The following is a 13,919-nucleotide window of genomic DNA, read 5'->3' as shown; positions in this document are numbered from 1 at the left end:
ACAACCGACAACCCCCACTCAACACAGGCAAAGATATCAAAGATATAAAGACAAAACAAAACAAAACAGAAAGCAGCGCCAGTCTTGGCTTAAGGCCACCAAGTAATCTCCAGGTTGTCCTCTGCTATACGAAAGAGTCCTCTGTGTATTGTGCAGGCAGAGCCGGTCACTTGGTTCCCAGAGTGACATTGGGACTGCAGATTTAGATGCGTGGGGCTGAGGGGTCTGGACGATAGTTTTCACAAAGCCAGTGCAGTTTCTGCCCTTGCCTGCATATATGCACACTGAGAGTAGCACCACCAGCCCTGTGTCCAGTTCTCCTGAGTCTTAGGGTACTTTTTTCGTGTGTGTGTGTGTGTGTGTGTGTGTGTGTGTGTGTGTCAGGCGGGAGATTTCTGAGCTGCTGAAAGCTGGGAGCTGCTTCTGCCGCTTACTGCTGATCCCTGGGAGTGCCTCCGCAGTTGTAATTGCCCTGCCTTGGCAGGCCAGAAAGGGTGGGGGCTGGGTATGGAGGGGTCTTCTTTTTCTCAGCCCAGCTGTGTCACACTCTTCCTGCAGGCTAGAAAAGATGGTGGCTGGGGGCGGAGGAGTCCTCTCTCTCCTAGCCCAGCAAAAACCACACTCCTCCCAGACTCCTACCTGGGATAGAGCCACCCGCCAGTCTTCCCAGAGCCCGAGCACCAAGGCTCCTCTGCAATCTGACACCACTCCTCAGTTCAGGGGCCAGTTCAAATCTCTGGAAGGGTGGGGGTAGGATTGGAAGAGTGGGGGGAGGGGCCCAGGTATGGAGTTTGTGTCCTTTGTCCGGCCTAGGGCTTAACTGGAGGTATCAACTGAAGTTATTGCCTCAAATGCTGTATTTGCTGCCCCCTCGGTGGGAGAGATCAGCTGTGGGACGAAAGGAAAGAGCCCATCTCCTGGCTTTTCTGTTCTCTCTTCCATCCTGGGATCCCCTGCGTCTCTGCAGCTGTGGATGTCGGCCGCATTTCCACTGCTGTAGATGTGGGCTGTGTTTCCACCGCTGCATATGCTGGCTGCATTTCCACAGCCGCAGATTCAGGCCAGGTCCCCACAGCAGCAGATGCGGGCCGTCCCCACAGCCACAGGTGCGGGCCGCATCTCCACTCCACTCCCTTCCCTCTTCCCCTGCTCGCCCAATTTTCCCCACCTGCAAGTAATCCTTGCACAAGTCTCTTAGCTGTTCTGCGTGATGAGCAGAGAGTCCTTTAATGGGTTATAAATGTCCTATTTCTGATAAGATCTGGAGGTGAACTCAAAAAATGTGCCCTGCTTCTGCCATTCCTATGATGTCACTCTGTCATTGGTTTTTGATGGCTTCAATACAATGCGCCTTGGAGGAGACCTGTTTGGGATGAGGTAATTAGGTGTTCTATTTGCTTCTTGGATTCGAGGATATAGTTCTTTCCACAAGTTTGGGAAATTCTCATTGACTATTTGTTTGAATATACTATCTGTTCCCTTCTCCCTTTCTTCTCCTTCTGATATGCCCATTATTCTTATATTGCTCTTTCTGATGGAGTCAGAAAGTTCTTGTAGAGTTCTTTCATTTCTTTTAAGTTTCAAGTCTCTTTCTTCTTCCATTCATGTCATTTCCAGGTTTCTGTCTTCGATGTCACTGATTCTTTCCTCCATCTGGTCAACTCTACTACCTAAGCTGGCTATTTCATTCTTCATTTCTTCTATTGAGTTCTTAATCTCCAGAAATTCTGTTTGATGCTCTTTAAAATTTCAGTCTCTTTGATAAAATGTTCATGTTGTTCTTTGATTGTGTTTCTGAGTTCATTAAACTGCCTTTCTGTGTTTTCTTGCATCTCGTATTTTTTCAGAACTGCAATCTTGAATTCTCTGTCATTTAAGTCACATATTTCTATATCTTTAAGTTCATTTTCTGGAGAATTTTCACTTTCTTTCTGGTCTGTCTTGTTGCCTTGGTTATTCATGGCAATTAATTATTTCTTTTTCTCTTCCTAGGCATCTATAGGCATGGGTTCTGCAACAGGCTGATAGGAAGAGGTCTGTCTTTTGTTTTCTAGTACGTGTTGGTAGAATGTTTCTCTCCGATGACAGCCTTTTTTTCTCTCTCACATTATAGTGTTATATTTTCTCTGCACTATTCCAGCTTCTCATACAATGGGGGGATTCCCTGGATGGTGGGCTTCTCCTCATTTAACAGTTCACTTGAAACATAGGGCCCTGCGTCCATGTGGGTATGTGGAGGAGAGCTTTTGAAGTTCCAAAGCTCTTCCTGCACAAGATTCAGAGCCTGTGTGTTTCAGCAGCTCTGTTTACTTCTGCAGGGATCCACCCAAATAGGTGGGGACAGAGGCGGGGTGAGTTGTGAGAGGTGGCCAGAGCAATGGCGGCGACCACCACCACAGCCGGTCCTGCTTCCACAGCTCCCTCCCCTTTGCCTGTACTAGTTGGGCTGCAAATTTATGTCTGTGGACCACAGTTCTCAGAACTGCAAATATTCTGTTCTTCTGATCTGACACTGCTACTATTCCGCTTCTAGCACTGGGCAGGTTGGGGCGGGGCGAGCTCTTGGAAGGTAGGGAGGGGGCGGTTAGTCTGAGTGCCTAAGGCTTCTGTTCTCTGTGGCAGTGAGGGCTTAAACCACTTGTCGTGAAGGGTGGCCTGCAGGGTCTCTACTCCCCCACATAAGAACGCAGGATGTGGCTAGGCGCAAAAGGAACACCCACGCAGCCATAGGTAGGGAAGTCATACCACTGTGGTCTCACTGGAGGCTGGGTTCACATGATGTGCGACCTGCTGTCCGCTTTTCTGCCAACCGACCGCCGACTCTCCTCCACTCTCCTCAACTCTGCTCCTCTTCCCTCCGTAGCCGCAGCAGTCATATTAGTGGTCAATGGCTCAATGGTTATAGCTGACGGCCAACGAGCCACAGCTGACGGCCATCTACCACCCAAGTCAGCACCCCTCCATATGAGGCCGAGAGCCTGGAAACTGCTCTCTGGGGCTCTGTCCCCACACCACTGTTTTCAGCCTTCTTCCCTCAGTGTTTGCTCTGGGGTCTCTGTCGTGAGCCTTGGGTTCAGCCATGTTATATGCTGTCCCCTCAGCCCTGTGGGCCATAAATGGAGCCCTAGCAGTTGGTGTTCTTCTCTCTCTTGCAGTTGCGGTAGTTCTGGGATGCAATGGGCTTGGAGCTCTGAGCTAGGTCTGTGTCCTGTGCCCGCGCAGTCCCATCTCTGTACTTCTCCCTTCCAGTATTAAGCCTCTTCGTGTTGCCTGTCTTCTGTGCAGCGAGTCCTTTGTGGATTATTGTTGTTCAGTTTGTTGTAAATTCCAGGGGAGATTTCCAGGGGCTCACCTCACACCGCCATTTTGATGACATCTCAGAGCTCAACTTATTGTTTGGGGAGTTGAAGCACAACACATGTTGGTGGTAGTAACTTGTAGTCAGCTCATAAACTGTCATTTTATTTTGTACCCAAATGTAGATCTTATTTAAAGTCATCTTTCTATATATAGCCTATGGCTCTAGACTGTTAAGATCTCTTCAAATCCTTATTAACAGTAGATTCTTCTTTTTTACTTGTCTTTTTTTTTTTAAAAAATTCAATACAACGCAAAACAAAAACCACAACTCTCCTAATAGCCCTCCTGTTTCCGAAAGATCTGACACATTTGGCAAAGATCTATTCCTCAGTGTCTGTCAGTGCTGTGTTTGTTTTCTGCTTTGCCAATTCATGGAGTATAACTGTACCCAAATGTGCCTTTAGAGGGTCAACTCTTTAGGTCAAGGTCTCTGCTTTGTTTTGGTACATGGTACATATTACAGAGCTCAATATACACCTGGAGCTCCAGATAAATAATAACAATCCAGGAATATTTCTCACTTCAAGAGCTGCATGGGCCCTTTCAGGCAGTGTGTTAGTTTTCTTTAAAGAATACATGAGTGACCAATTGATTTCATCTTGACACTGGAGATGCCCATCTCTCTCTACCTGTTCTACCTGCTGACTGGCTGGTATCTGCTTCTTTATCGTTTGCTGTTTCTGCATTGCCCTTAGGAGCCATTCCTGAGAAGTGGCACTTTGGATTGCAGATGATGCTCCCTAATATGAATGTTTTGATTCCAACCCCAGCCAGGCACGTTCTTCCTCTCTTCCTTCCCCACCACAAAACCTTCTCCTTCCCGCCCATTAGTACTTCATCCTGCATGATTTCCAGTGGACAGAAGCCAGCACGAGAGGAGGTAAAGTGGTGATTTGCGGCACTAAAAACAACTAACCAAGATGGAGGGAGTTGCAGCTTTCATTTGTTAGCTTTGAAAAAAATAAATATAATTAACATATATATTGTCATCTTCAAAGTATAGAAAGAAAGAAATACTGGTTAACTCCAATGGATTTGGAAGCAAAATTGTCTTCTTTGTCTGCAGCCTGAGTAGGTTACTGTGATTCTTTAAAGTGGCACTTTTCCCAACAACTAAGGTGGATGTATGGAAGGGTCAGGACTCTGTTGAGAGGAATTTGTTTTACACTTGTAAATCAACTATACTTTTTCTTAGATTTAGAGTGAAAAAAATCAACTTTTTATTCCCCTCCATTGGATTGCTATTGCAGAAGTAGGGGTTGGTTTTTAACAAACTGACACTTCAAACTCTTGAATTATCTGGTTCAATCATAATGTTTTCTGGCTCTTGGCAAACCAAATGCTGTCATTATATCATGCTTATATTCTCTATCAAATGGTCCTTCTGAACATTCCTTCTTATCATGCTTACATCTCATTCCCTCACCTCTAATGGATTCAAGCCAAAAATCGTGTGTCTAAGAAATTACTGTATTATTCTATAGTGTGTGACATATACATGTAATTGGTATTAATTGCATGGTCATATATTTTTGTTTCAAAGAGTAACTTTATTTCTAGACTGATTTCACTTTCGGCCTCTGAGTCTTCCGCTTGTTTTCAAGTTAAACATGTTCAATGTACTAAGTTCTTGGTCAAGACCTATAAATTGGACATAGTGCAGTTCATAGTCTAATTACTTCAGCGTTCAACTGTATCAAGACTTTTTTACCCATGAAAGGTTCTTTTCTCTCCTTTTCTCCTATTCTAACATCTAAATTACATAGAGAGGAGCGAAGTTACTCCCATGATGTCGAAAACAGAAAGACGTCATATCCATTTTCTGTCTACTGATGTTCCTGTAGTCTATTATCCTGCTTTGGCCGATACCTGGAGGAATCCCACATGTGGCTACATTCTTCTCCTCCTCCCTTTTGGGGTTCCCCCCGGGCAGGCTCTGAAAATTGCTCATTGGGTTGTCTTCACTTTGGGCCCATAAGATATCCGCAAATCTCTATGCCTTGCTTAAGGCTGATGATGACAGTGGGCCACCTCTCATGTCTTTGTGCACATGCCATTACACTCTTGTTTCCTTCAAGTCTCATGAGGCTGGATAAGTTTGAAAAGACTGTCACTCTCCAATTATACCTGGGAAATGTATTAGCAGTATTTTTCCCACCCAGACATTTCAAACATCACAGGAAAGTGCCTTGGTTCCTTCCCTTCAAGCCCCTAATTCATCCAGAGGTGGAAAAGAGTCAAAACTTCCCAGTTGCTCATTCTTTTATCTTTCAATCTTAGTTGGATTCCTTTATCTATCCTCTTTTCACATGCTCAAACCCTTTTGGAATGGCAGCAGGGAGTAGGTGGTGGTGTTGGGGTGGGGAATTAGGGTGGAGGCCAGCCTCCCTGCTTTGAAAATATGTATCAGTATCCTTTTCCTTACACTAGGTTTTTTATTTCAAACTCAAGACTTGGACATTTCTTTTTACTTTTCTGTATCTATATTAGCTATATTTGTTTTCAGATTTGGAATAAAAAATCAGCTTTTCATTTCCTCTCCTGGATTGATGATGGGAGCAACTACTTCCCTGTGGTAAATAGTAACTCTGTACCTCTTGGTCTGAAAGCAGATGTTGTAAGGGTATGACTACTGCATGCTGCTTGATGTCTCATATTATTAGTGTGCTACAAATACTTTATATTTCTTCCTGCTATATATGTGTATGTGTGTGTGTGTGTGTATGTTTGTGTATTTGGGCAACTAACATAACTGAAGTTTCATGCAAAGAACAAAATTTGCAAGTAAAATTTTTTCTTTGTAATATTAATGATGCCAAACATGCAAATATTTATGAATATTAACTATTATGTCATCTTAAGAACCATATATAAGAAACATAACATTTTTGTTACTAGAAGAAAATGACTATGTCAAAACAGAAATATATAATGATTAAGTATATGCAAATAATTGATTATATTTCTTTGTTTAGATAATCTGATAGGAAGATGGCAATTTTTCTTTAATGTGAGGCTAAATGATGCTGGAGTTAGGGGGAACATGCACAGAGATGCTGGAATAGAAGTCTCCTGGTCAGGACCAGATGATAAGCAAGGAGGAATTCATCATTATCACACCTAGTTTATCTAACTTGTGGATTACGCATGGCAGATACAAGATTCCAAGACGGTTTTCAATACTGTGCAGCTTAGAGTAGGAATCTTTTTAGTAGTATCAGTTGGTATATGAGGTCTGACAATTAAGTTCGTGAATTTATTGCAACAATGTTGCTAAACTTTTTGATATCAGAGGGATTATTCATTATTAATTTGTACCAATTGGACAAACAGTTAACCGAGTTTACTATTTGGAAGTGCTGAAAAGGCTGTGTGAAAAAGTTAGACCACCTGAACTTTTTGCCAACAATTCATGGCTCTTGCATCACGACAATGCACCAGCTCACACGGCACTGTCTGTGAGGGAGTTTTAAGCCAGTAAACAAATAACTGTATTGGAACATCCTCCATTCTCACCTGATCTGGCCCCCAATGACTTCTTTCTTTACCTGAAGATAAAGGAAATATGGAAAGGAAGACATTTTGATGTCATTCAGGATATCAAGGGTAATACAACAACAGCTCTGGTGCCCATTCCAGAAAAAAAGAGTTCCAAAATTGCTTTGAAGGGTGGACTAGGTGCTGGCATCAGTGCATAGCTTACCAAGGGGAGTACTTCCAAGGTGACTGTAGCAATATTCAGTAATGAGGTATGTAGCCCTTTTTCTAGGATGAGTTTGTGAACTTAATTCTTACCTTGTATGGTTAAGGAATTATATTTAATTCCCTCATTAGTGATTCTTCACTCAGCCTCTTGTGCATCCATTCTCTAGGTGGCAACCAAAGGAATCTTTTCGGAAAGCAAAACTTATCCAGTCATCCTTCCACTGAGAACTCTGCAATGTTTTCCCATTGTTCTCAAAATAAATAAATAAAAGTTATCTTTACGGATATCAAGGCCTCATGTGGTTTGGCCTCTATCAGCTTCATTCACACACATTCAGTGTATTGCTCACTTCTCCTCAACCTAGCTTGTTCTTGTTCTCTCCTATTTGCTGGTGTCCCCCCAATTCCCACCCAGGGCCTTTGCAAGTGGAGTTTGCTCTGCTAACAGCACTTCTTTTCTTTTTCAGATTTGTCACAGTTTCAATCTTACACTGTCTGTGTGAATGTTGTTTGAGGTCTGTTTCTCTCACTTTGTTATGAACTTTGCATGCCAGTTCCACTGACAATGCATTACCAAACCTTGGGCAGTGCCTGGCAAAAAGCTGGGCTTTAGTGAATGAATGCATGAGTGAATGAATCCAGGAAGATGCCATTTAACCTGGATCGTGATGGATGAATTCATCATGGAGTTGGGGAGAAGCACATTTCAGAAAGAAAGCAACAGCATGAACAATTTGGATAAAGGACCAATTTAAATGGGTATGCCCATTTAAACTGGAGTTCAAGTGAGGAGTGTTGGGGAGGAAGAGTGGCCTAAGATGAGGCTGGACATGTATTCTGAGGCAGACTTTTCAGGGCTTGTTATGTCTTGTTGGAAAACTGAGACTCCATCCTGAGTAATAGAACCACTGAAGTTTTTTTTGTTTTGTTTTGTTTTTTAAATTTTATTTTATTAAATTTATTGGGGTGACAATTGTTAGTAAAATTACATAGATTTCAGGTGTACAATTCTGTATTACATCATCTATAAATCCCATTGTGTGTTCACCACCCAGAGTCAGTTCTCCTTCCATCACCATATATTTGATCCCCAAGACTGGTGCAGCCGTTATGGAAGGCAGTGTGGAGGTTCCTCAAAAAATTACGAATAGAATTGCCATATGACCCAGTAATCCCTCTCCTGGGTATCTACCCAAAGAACCACTGAAGTTTTTGAGAAACGAACTTGACATCATGAAATAGAAACTGAACTTGAATGACAATGTGGAAAAGGAGTGGGTTGCTGGGAACCCACTGAAGAGGCTATTGCTTAAGATGATGGGACTTGGCCTAATGAGGTAGTTGTGGGAATGCAGAGGAGGAAACGAGGAAATGCACTGAGCTTGGCAAAGAACCAGACACCGAGTTGAGGGTTAATGATGAGCTGTAGTCAAGCAACATGTTAACCAGGACAGCAACTACGCTCTGAGGACAACTTGTACTCAAGACATCGGGTAACCTACAACATCCCTATTTGTATTTAGCCCCAGAATGGAAAACAGAGAGTTAACTCTGTAAGAATGAGAGACAAAGGGAGGGATTAAGAATGGGTAGAATGACTACTATAACAAGACCATATAACCAGGGTTGGTATCCAGCTGTTATGCACAGGTTACTTAACAAATGACTACTCTGATAAATTGAAGACCAGGTAAATAAGCATTACGTATTCTGAACAGTGTCTGCCTTGAATCATACCTTAAATAGATAAGCTGGACTTGAACATGGACCTCCCTCTTTGGTTCTTACAATAGCTTGCTATGTTTTTAAAGTTTTTAATCACAGACTAGCTTAGATTAGGTTAGAGTGTGGAGAGCTTTCTATGTCTCACTGAAATTCTGAAAAATGTAAGCATTTGTCAGCGTTAACCTTCCTTGCTAACCTTATCATGGAAATACAAATGAATGACAAAATTATTCAAAAACAAGAAATTAAGGAAGATTATAAAAGAAAACAAAAATTAATAGCTCACAAACTAAGTAATGTGCTTCTGAAAACTCACTATGGATATAACATTTTATCAATTACTAAGAGTCACTTTAAAATCACCCCCCCCCAAAAAAAAACACTCATGTTGCCATCCTTGATGGTTGGCATTAAGAGCACACTGCCTCGATAAGCCCTACTCCCACACCCTACCATCAGCTAGTTATTGTCATAATTTTGACACTACTGATGGGTAAAATCCTTTAAGCACTTCTGGAAGTTGAGGTCAAATTTACCTGTGGCCAATAGTCATGATTACCCAGCGCAGGGAAAACCTGGAGATTTGGAAAGAGACTCTGGATGGTGGTTGTCATATTAGCAATCACACTTATGACTATCTGTTGAGAGTTCATGCACTGGAACATGAGGTGGGCTATCCCTGAAAAGGAGAAGAATCATAGAGAACAAAATCAGTTTCTATAAAAAGGCACTAGATTTATGTGTGAATCCTTGCTCCACCGAAAAACAACAACAGATAATTAAGAGTTGATAAACTACTCTTCATTTACCTTTCTCCTACAAAGAATCCTACAAAAAAAAAGTGAAATTACAAAAGGTAAACCAGAAATATCAGCCAATTTCACTGCCTGACTAAAGATTTATGAAAGGTGAAAAATTTTAGTAATTAAAATTACAGATTCCAGAGCCCAAATGCCTGGATTCAAATCCCAGTTTGCCACTTACTAGCTATGTGCACTTGGGCAGGTTACTTAGGTGCTCAGTGCCTTCATTTCCTCATCTGTAAAATGGGAATAATAATTAATAATAATATCTATTATAAAGATAATACAAAGTTAAAATGTATAAATTAATTAAAATAGTGCCATGGTCATTATCGCAGGAAATATAGCCTCTTCACTCTACAGTGATGGATAGAATTAATCAATTATACCACCAGAAGATGATACAAAATTGCTATCACAGGCTAACTCCCACTGTTGCCATCTGTCTTCAATTATTTAACCAAGACATTTATCACATTAATAAATACTTCAAGATACTGATACAAGTGTGCTATTTATGGATTCATTTTCATTAACATCAACATCTTTCTTGTAGTCTAAAAAAAGACAAAATTTTTCTTATCTCTAACAATGTTGATTAATTTCACCTAGTATTTTTTAAACCCAAATAATTCTTAAAACATAATTAATCTTATGGAATTCAGCTTTCTAATGAAGCTTAGGACACTATAGGTAAATATTGAATAACTGATGGTCTTTATATAATCACTTACCCTGTCCATATCATGAAAGATGCTTCTTGTTCTGAATTTTTAATAAAATCAAATGCTGACAAAAAAACAAAACAGAAAAAAAAAGAATGGGTAGAATGGAGAATGGTTAGGGGAAAGGGAAAGACATGAAAACATACAACTCAAAAGCTGGGGTGAATGGCCCCTTGGAGCTGGGCTAAATGGCTTCATTTCCTGCCTGAGGTCCAATGGTAACTCTTGTCGACTCAGAATGTTTCAGTCCAGAGTCTTTGACTCCAGTGCCTGCATTTGTCTTCTAGTGTCTGGCTTTCCCTTTGGCTGGTAGTGGGGAGTTACTCGGACCCTTTGTTGGTGTCCTCAGTGATGTTTCCTGAGTAGTCTGTTTAGCTGATAATTTGAAATGAAGTTATATAATCTTGTGCTTTCTTTGGGAAGCAATTTAGTGGCTCATTTGGAAGTTGAGTTACAATTAAAATCCAGAGGGGACAAAATAGGAAGCACATATGATAAAACGATACCAATGCAGCAGTTAATCTAATCTAGAGTGTTTGAACTGAAAGACAGGCTCTGCCAGTCAGGACAGAAACTAACATGAAGGGTGCGCAGGCACAAAACACACTTTAGGAAATGAGAGCTGTCATCCCACAGATCACAGACTGTAACTGGATAAGGACAATATCTTTTAAACTCACATATATCTGAGCTATGACACCACCTCTTTCATTTCTTTGGTCACAATCTTGTTAGTTTTTACTCTCAAAGTTGTATTGTTATTGTAAACTGAAAAATATTAACATTTAGTCTAGGAATATAATGTGGAACTCCAGTCAGCGGATCCATATTAAGAAAAAATAAAGAAATTAACATTTTTTAAAGTCTTGGCTCTATATTCAAACATATGATAATAAATTTATATTTATATGTTTCAAGTAAAAACAAGTGATTAAAGTATATATATCTGTATATAAATGAAATATATAATGAAACATATAATGAAATATATATGTGTGTGTATATATATATATTTCATTTTAAAATATTTTTTTCTTTAATAGCATTTTGATCAACTCATCAATGATGACTGGTCCTAATTGTACTGGGTTTCATTTAGGGCCATATCATGTGAGAAAAGCAGACGTACATTTAACCTTTAAAAGCAAACAGTATTGGAGACTGTGGGAACCCAATCAACTGACGCAATAGCAGATTCTTTTCTTCCTTATCAAGTTCATTTTAGAGCTATGCTCACTTAGTGGAATAGTTTAAATTATGGGAACACAATTTAAGTTCTTCTTCCTCTTATGCTTACTCTTATTTTCCCTCTTTTGCTGAGGTCATAGAGTTAAATTAACATTAAGTGCACATTTATATTTTATTGTTATCTCCTTTTCGCAGATGAAGAAATGAAGCTTAGAGCAATTGAAAAACTTGTCACCTTCTCAAAGCTTCAACAACCAAGGACAGAATTTTGAAAGCAAGCCCTGGGGAATGTTTAGGCTTGCCTCTGAGGCTGGGAAAGCTGTCTCCCTCCGTGTTTCTTATCCAGTATCATTCAACTATTTGCTCAAAGTCAAAACATAGTAGTCATACTTGATTCTCTCTTTTCTCACCTTCTACAAAATAATTATTTAAATTCCATCAATTTCCTGAGTTTAAGCCACCATCATCTCTCAGATGTATATTAGGAATATGATAATAACAAGTAGACGTGTTTGTGTGTGTGCGTGTAAAAACACTTGCTATGTACCAAGCATTATAACAAGCACCTCACTTATATTAACTTACCTATATTTAATTCTCAAAATTATCCCTGGACGTAAATGCTACTATTTTTCTCATTTTAAAAACAAGAAGCCTAATGCACACAGAGAGATCAGAGGCAAAGATGACAGTCTCTTTTCCTTAGATTTGTTTTCTCCAGTTCACTTTCCACAACACAGGTAGAGTGATAGTTCTAAAATAAAAATCTTACTATGTTGCTTCAAGAAGTTAAAAATTTTTCCTTTCTTCCTAGCATCTTGCTGCCATTTTGGGCCAATATTCTCTACCCCTTTTCCATGAGGACTTACTTATGTAAAAATAGTAACTGATGGAAAATTACTGGTGCTAATTGGATACCATGGCCAGATTAGGTGAGACCAGCAAGTTATTGGTGCCTTTGGCAGACTGTATGTTCCAAAGATGGCTGCAACAGTATCTCCCCTCCTACATGGTCTTACAATGTGACACTCAGAAGAGTTCTCTTCTTGAGCTAATAACGGTGGTCACTATGACATCATGAGACTCCAAGGTTAGATCATAAAAGGTGATGTAGCTTCTGCATTGATCACTGCAGTAATTGCACTGGATCTCTAAGCTGCCATTTAAGCAATCAAAAGGCTCTGAGACCGTTGTGCTATAAGGAAACCCAAACTAGCCCAGGTGGAAAGGCCACATAGAAAAGCCTGAGACTTCTGAGGACAGAAATGCCAAGCTAGCCACCAGCTACCGTATTCCAGAACCAGCCATTAACTGATTGTAACTGCATGAGAGAGCCAAAAGCAGCCAGCTAAGGACCTCCCAAATAATGACCCAGAGATTATAAAATGATTGTTGCTATTTTAAGCCAGTAAAGTTTGGGATGATTTGTTATGCAGCAATATGTAACTGGAACAGTGTCCTTCAATTTAAACCACTTGAGAGTGTAACTGTATGCACGAGGAGGACACCCTCAGTGTTTTAACTCCTGGTTTGTACTGGGAAAAGAGCTTCTCTACCTTTCCAGCCTACCAAGTTTGTGGCTTGTGTTGCCTAGGCTGAACTATAGCCTTGACTTTGTGACTCCAAAAGTAGAGTGGCTGAGACAGTTTTGTGCACTTGAATTGTGCTTCTTACTGAACTTTCAGCATCTTGGAGTGCCACAGGTGATAAAATACACATTTTGTCAGCTGATAACCCTGGTGGCTATCTCATGCTTCTGTTAAATAGCTTGGCAGTGATCTAGCTCATCAGAAGGAGACAAGGTCACTAGATATACTCACCCTGACCCCCAGCCTAGAAACTCCTTTGTCAGGTATCTTCAGTCCATGGTTGTTTCCTCCCAGCTGCTGCTGCTGCTGCTGCTGCTGCTCCTCCTCCTCCTCCTCCTCCTCCTCCTTCTTCTTCTTTTAATTAAAGTTTATTGGGGTGACAATTGCTAGAAAAGTTACATAGGTTTCAAGTGGACAAATCTATAATAAATCATCTATATATCACACTGTGTGTTCACCACCCAGAGCCAGTTCTCCTTCCATCACCATATGTTTGTTCCTCTTTACCCTCATCTACCATCCCCTCCCCCCTTACCCTCTGGTAACCACTAAACTATTGTCTATGTTTATGAGATTTTGTTTCTTTGTCTTGTTCCTTTATTGTTTTCAGTTTTATATCCCACATATCAGTGAAATCATATGGTTCTAGACTTTTTCTGTTTGACTTATTTCACTTAGCATGATAATCTCAAGATCCATTCATGTTGCAAATGGTATTATTTCATCTTTTCTTATGGCAGAGTAGTATTCCATTGTATGTATACACCACACCTTCCTTATCCAATCATCTATCAAAGGACACTTTGGTTGTTTCCATGTCTTGG

General features: G+C 40.6%; 1 long non-coding RNA gene across 1 annotated transcript; it reads right to left on the bottom strand.

The window, feature by feature from the left end:
- Nucleotides 1–8,039: 8,039 nt before the first annotated feature.
- LOC141567805 (uncharacterized) lies at nt 8,040–13,477 on the bottom strand. The gene is made up of 3 exons (XR_016021634.1): nt 13,327–13,477; nt 10,328–10,382; nt 8,040–9,469 (listed from the first exon to the last, which is right to left on the bottom strand). It is a non-coding gene; the product is annotated as an uncharacterized LOC141567805 (long non-coding RNA).
- Between the last annotated feature and the right edge of the window lie 442 nt (nt 13,478–13,919).

This window comes from Rhinolophus sinicus, chromosome 6 (assembly GCF_057876585.1).
Source record: "Rhinolophus sinicus isolate RSI-liver-muscle chromosome 6, RSI-T2T, whole genome shotgun sequence".
In the NCBI taxonomy this organism is placed as follows: Eukaryota; Metazoa; Chordata; class Mammalia; order Chiroptera; family Rhinolophidae; genus Rhinolophus; species Rhinolophus sinicus.
This window is presented reverse-complemented; position numbering and strand designations above follow the sequence as displayed.